This window comes from Archocentrus centrarchus, chromosome 2, assembly GCF_007364275.1.
Source record: "Archocentrus centrarchus isolate MPI-CPG fArcCen1 chromosome 2, fArcCen1, whole genome shotgun sequence".
Classification (NCBI taxonomy): Eukaryota; Metazoa; Chordata; class Actinopteri; order Cichliformes; family Cichlidae; genus Archocentrus; species Archocentrus centrarchus.
Genome location: NC_044347.1, coordinates 9,438,430 through 9,444,587, shown reverse-complemented (window position 1 = coordinate 9,444,587; position 6,158 = coordinate 9,438,430). Strand labels below are relative to the sequence as shown.

Genomic DNA, 6,158 nt, shown 5'->3' with positions numbered 1-6,158 from the left:
CCTCACTATATCAGTAAAGCAGCGTGCTCTGGCTGGGTTCTCCTCCAGTACTGACTCTTTTTCCAACTCATTCAAAACACTGTCTCTCACAAGGGCCTCAAGGAGCTGTGCGAGGATTTCTTTGATACCCTGCACACAAACTCTGTCCGCAGCATAGTAAGTTCATTCTCTACAGGAAGAAGAAAGAGACACGAACGTGTTTCTCTTTTTCGCTCTTTTTTTTTCTTTTAAGCACGAAGGATTAAGACATGCAGCAACATTTTTTTTTATCACATGTACTTATCACCATAAAGAACAGTTTGTATTCCTCTGGTGAAAACAAAGACACACAGGGATGTGTAAGAAAATATTTCAATGTTTTTTGTCTTTTTGTTTTGGTTTGTTTTTTGTTTTCAACACTGTTTTTTTTTCCTCGAGAAAAGTGCTATGTGTTCACATTCACATGAAACAGTCTAGACTGTAATCCCCTCAAGATTAGTGGGAGGAGTGCATTACAAGAGACCGATCAAGAAACGGAAAACTTTCAAGGTTTCAGATCTTACACTGAGGGGCAAGGCAATTGTTTTAACATTACCAGGGACTTTATTTATCATGATGACATATGCAAAACATTTATTTCCTTCATTATGAATTTGTGCAGTCACTTCAGAAAGTAGTCAGATTTGTTAATTTAGCTTCAGATTTATTTTGAATATGTAAAACTTTCCATCTGCACACAATGACCCATGTCACTGTCTCAGGGCCTTGAATGCAGTTTGATTTAAAAATCTGTGACAGCCTGTTTTGGAATTCATGAGGCTATCATTAAAGGATTGGTTGATGGAAATGTGAGATGGTCCAGCAGGTTCACGATGAAATCAATTAGCACTATGATTGGTCAGCATGGACTGCACATGTGTCTGCCTTAACGGCATCTCATCATACAAACAACTGATGTCCTACCTGCTGATGAAGGTGCTTGGGTTGAAGGGTCAAACTGTTTCTTCTCTTCAGGTTCGTCCATTGTTGATTTTTGAAAAAAAATCCAACATTTTCATCTGAAGGATTTGACCCCCTACAATCCAGACAGAATTCAGGGTCCAGTAGATTGTAATCTGTGTGCCACATGGGCTCATAGATAATCAATCAACCAATTACAGATACCCCTGATCTCAACTCTGTCAGGGTGTGTGGTGTAGGTATGGCTCCTTTCTTTTTCTTTTCCTGTAGTCTGAGCAGCTGGGTCTCCTCCTTTTCAGGGCAGAGCTGGAGGTTGTTTCTCAAGGACCAACTCAAGCCTCCAGTCTTTGCCGGGGTGTTTTTCTAACTGTCGTGGTAACCGGCCTTCTCTAGTCATCAGTTTTTGGATCCGTGTAGCAGTTTCCTGTTTTTGTGTCCTTTTGCAGTTCTGTCACTTACAGCCTTCTTGCTCTGCTGCTTCAGGTTTTTGACTACGCTCCTTGTGGATTACCCAGCCTGCCTGTTTGCCCGCTCGGACATTCGGAGCTGTAACTTCAACACACACCAGCTCTTCCCCTGGACCGAATTACCATTTATTCCGAGTAATCCATTCCATTTCACTCTCCACCTCCCACGTCAGTATTGAGTTCTATTGATATCCATTGCGTCCACTAACTATATCTTTCCTCTGTTTAGATTCATACTCACCTGTTCTGCATCACCTGCACTCTTCTCATCCCTGTAGAAGGGATTCTAGCCATTTCATGACTGTTGTGATCTCAGTGTGTTTAAAGTGTTTAGTGACTTGCAAACACCTCGTTACCGAGTCTGCATTTGGGTTCAAACCCTTGGTTGAGCCTCGGGATGACAAACTCATTCTGTGTATAAAGCACACCTGTCTATAGAAGAAGTTTTGTCCATTCCAACCTCAAGATTGTGGACTTACACAAGACTGATATGGGCTACAACACCATCAGCAAGAAGCTTGGTGAGATGTGATGACTGTTGTGTGACTATTTGGAAAAAGAAGAAATATAAAATCACCATAAATTGGCCTCAGTCTGGAGCTCCAGGCAAGATCTTATCTCATGGGGTGAGGATGATCATGAGAGCCTTTGGCATCAGCTTGGCCCACCATGTTTGGAGTAAAGGAAAGCACCTTGAGGTGACTGTTTGTTGTGATTTGGTGCTATATAAATAAAATTAAATTGAATATTCCTCAAAGTATTCCTGAGTATTCCCACAGTCAAACACAGAGGTGGAAACATTATGCTTTGGGATGGTTTTTCTGCTATGGGTACAGGATGACTTCACTACACTGAGGGGCCAATGGACAGGACCATGTACCATAAAATCTTGGGGCCTCAAAATCCCTCCAGAGATGTGTGCAAACCTGATGAGATTATGAAGACTGTTGCATTTTGAAAAGTATCTAAGCACTTCCTGAATTGAAATTGTTTTTATATGAGGTCCACTATGGAGAGAATACATATAATCTTAAACATCAAATAATTTCAAGGCTCTCTCTTTTAAATAGCCATTAAAATGTCTTTATCAAAGCCCTATGTGGAAGGAATTATGCTGGAAGGTAAATGTTAGATCTTTCAGAACACCATATATTATTTCTAAATATGACAAGAAACCTAAAAAAAAAAAAAAAAAAAAAAGACTTTCAGCACACAATCCTTTATCAGGGAATTAAACTGATTTGTGCACTATGTTTGAACCAAAGCTCAAAGGAGCCCCCTGCTGAACCAGCTGCAGTCCTACAGACACTCAGCCTCCTCAATACACAAACACCTCCTACAACAATCATTCTTTACACTCTGACTGCTGTTTGCATAAAGAAAAAAGGTCCAGTGTGAGCTGAGCTGACATTAAAAAAGTTGAACATTTATTCAGAAAACTGTTCAAACTGAGTCAATTACAACATTTAGATACAGTTTACACTTTGCTAAACTTTATACCAGCTTCCTCAATCGCTCTTTAAAGACACACAGCTGGGTTCAGGTTCAGGTTCAGGTTCAGGTTGGTTCCTGTGAATAATGATGCAGCAGTGATGTGAGTGCTGAGCTGTGACATGGAGAAGAGTCATGGACAGTTAGAGATGGTCATCTCACCTCTGAGCTTTGGTCTGGCTCTCATGTTCCCCACACAGAGTGGTTTTAGAGGGAGGGACTCCCTCCTCTCTGTCCTCACACTGATCCATGCTGCTGAATTCACATCAGCTCACACACACTTTCTACCTTCACCTGCAGAGGAAACACACATCAGCCCAGCACACACACACTGATTCACTTTGACTGGAAGCTTCAGTCCACTAATGTTCAGCCAGTTCAAAACATCTGAACATTTTCAAATATTTGAGCTGATCCAGGATTCAAAGAGGATCAGCAGAATTCAGAGCTTCACATTATTGATTCCTGCTTAGTTTCAGAGAACTGCACACACTGATTTGCTGACACACACTCCTGTGTGGTTTGTTGACTTCATCCAAACACTGATCATCATCTACAGACGTCTGCTCACAGAGCTGAGACAGAGTTACAAGTTTGTTTTCACACATCAGTCTGAGCAGCCAGACAACACACACACACACACACACACACACACACACACACACACACACACACACACACACACACACACACACACACACACACACACACACACACACACACACACAGCTGTAGTTAAATCCAGTTTGACCTGAAACACAAAGATCTTCATTGATTTGATGAAACTCAAGAATCAAATCAAAGAATCAAAATTGAAACAGAATAAAAACCAAACAGAATCCAGAATCAAAAAGTCAAATCTCAGATTCTCTGATCTCATTCTGACTTTATTTGAGGAATAACGTCTCTTTACAGTAATGACAGACTGACGTCTGCAGATTAATGCGCTCTGATATCAACTGAATGAGGAAATGAGTGACAGTTTGAGGCTCAGAAGGATGGAGGAGTCAGAGAGAAACGCAGAGAGCTGAAGAAATCCAAATGGTTTGGAGCTGTAATCATCTTTAAATACTGTCAGTGATTAACAGACAGATCAGAGTTTGATATGAACCCTTTTGGTGGCTCTGATCCAGTCTCTGAGTAACACGACTCCTCTGTCTGCTCATCAAGAGTCAGCATCACTTCCTGTTGGAGGCGAGCCAGCAGTTTGTCACAGTGTTTTTAATCAGAGGCCTCCATGTTGGATCTATATCTCAGCTACAACCACATTAAATAATGGTGCTCATGATCTAAAAAGGTCAAACACAACGGCTTCACCAAACCACCAACTATGAACCAAAGAAAAGTTTGATCATTAATATTCTCTGAAAAATGGACAAAAATCAATCAGTTCTGCTGTTTGTAAACTTTTGAGCACAACTGTTTGATTCTTTTTAATCTTTTGTGTTTTTGTCATGAATTCATAATTAAATTTGAAACACGGTCCCGTTCATAAAGTAACCTCTGACAATAAAAACCTGTTTTTCTCGACCTTTGAGAGCCAAACAATCAGGATCAAACACTCGAACATGAAACAGGATTTTTGTTCAAATCTGGTCAGAATGAAATCAGATGCAGGTGTTACAGGTTAAAGTGTTGGACAGTGAGTGTCCTCACAGCCGCTCCATCTGAGAGCAGCTGTCTCGTGCTGGATGTTCTTCTTAAGGAAACCATAAATGTTTGACCCAAACACACAGAACACTGAGAGCTCCGTCTCTGTGTTTTCTCTTCATTTAAGCCACATTTGGACACATGAAATCTTCCACTTCACGTTGGTTGGGCTTTTCTTTACCAGACTTGTTTCCCACACTCATAAATGTTCAGGTTTCTCTTTCTCACGTGCTTAATCTCTACTTCAGATGTGATTTTCATTGTGAATCAAACCATTTTTGGCTGAGATTTGGTATCAATAGATCCAGGAGAGCTCAGTCCTCGATTAGTTTCACCCTTTGAAAGCAGTTCCTTTAGTTTCCAGAACACTGGCTTTACTCATCCCTGTAATGACCTCCAGACCAGATGTGAGCTTGGAGAAAGAATCCACTTCCTGTTTTTTGTTTGTTTGTTTTTTATTTGTTTTATTTTAAAATGGAGCTGCAGTGTGGGTGGAGTCAGTCTTATGGAAATCATTGATCACAGCTGGTATTTTGGTGCAGACTAATCTGCACATTTGTCCTGATGGACTCGATGCTTTATGTTTGCAGAGTGACGTCAGCCTGTCAGTGACTGTCAGTGACTGTCAGTCATGCTCTGCTCTGCGTCTCCACCAACACCTGTTTGAACACGAGGAGTTTCCTCATCTGTTTCTTTCCTGTTAGTTTGCAGCTTTAGCTGAGCTCAGTTCTTTAACCGCTGTTTACACAAAGCTTTAATGAAGGAAGACTCCATGACGACCCTGTCTGAATTCATTCACTGCTTTTCTGGACTTAAAGACAATCAATACATTTTTAATTGGCACCATAAGGTCATGCTTGTGGCATCTATCATTCTTTACAGCTGCTGTTATTTTGGCCAACAGTTTAAGTCCCATTTTTGTAGCCTTAATGTATTTAATTAAAAAAATCTTACTCATGATTGATTTTTATATTGTCTGAATGTAACACCAGTGAAACATAATTAAACAGATCTTTTTGAAACTTCAATTTTTGCCTCTAAATTTTTTATTAATGTGACAAATTTGTGAGCAGAAACATCTAAAGTTTGTTAGGATTGTTTGTTAGGTTGAAATGACTGCCCCTCCCTGAGTACTGGCTTATCTCATTCATTGAGTCTTATCACTCACACACACACACACACACACACACACACACACACACACACACACACACACACACACACACACACACACACACACACACACACAGTAATGGTGTGCCAAAAAAGTGATCGTCTTCCAAAACCTGATTTCCTGTATTTGTGAGAAAACGACTGGCTTTATTTAAACCGATGTAAATTCCCTTTGAGCCTAAAATTTGTTCATCATATTTGGAACATTTCTGTGGTGAACGATATCAAAGCTTTTTAAGAGAGAAACACTCCTGTCACAAGGTGGAAACTACACTCACTTTTTGGCAAAGTGACTTTTTTCTCCTTCGTTTATCAGGGTAAAAACTGTCATTGACATTAAAATGTTATTTTTTCAGAGCGATCTGGCCAAGAGTCCATCAGAAACCACCACAAATATAACATCACATTCTATAAAGATATTTTAAGTGACCAAAAAGG

General features: G+C 40.2%; 1 long non-coding RNA gene across 1 annotated transcript; it reads right to left on the bottom strand.

Annotated features, from left to right (window-relative positions):
- Positions 1 to 2,811: 2,811 nt before the first annotated feature.
- On the bottom strand, positions 2,812 to 3,124 carry LOC115798066 (uncharacterized). Its single transcript, XR_004021474.1, has 2 exons — positions 3,060 to 3,124; positions 2,812 to 2,975 (listed from the first exon to the last, which is right to left on the bottom strand). It is a non-coding gene; the product is annotated as an uncharacterized LOC115798066 (long non-coding RNA).
- Positions 3,125 to 6,158: the final 3,034 nt, after the last annotated feature.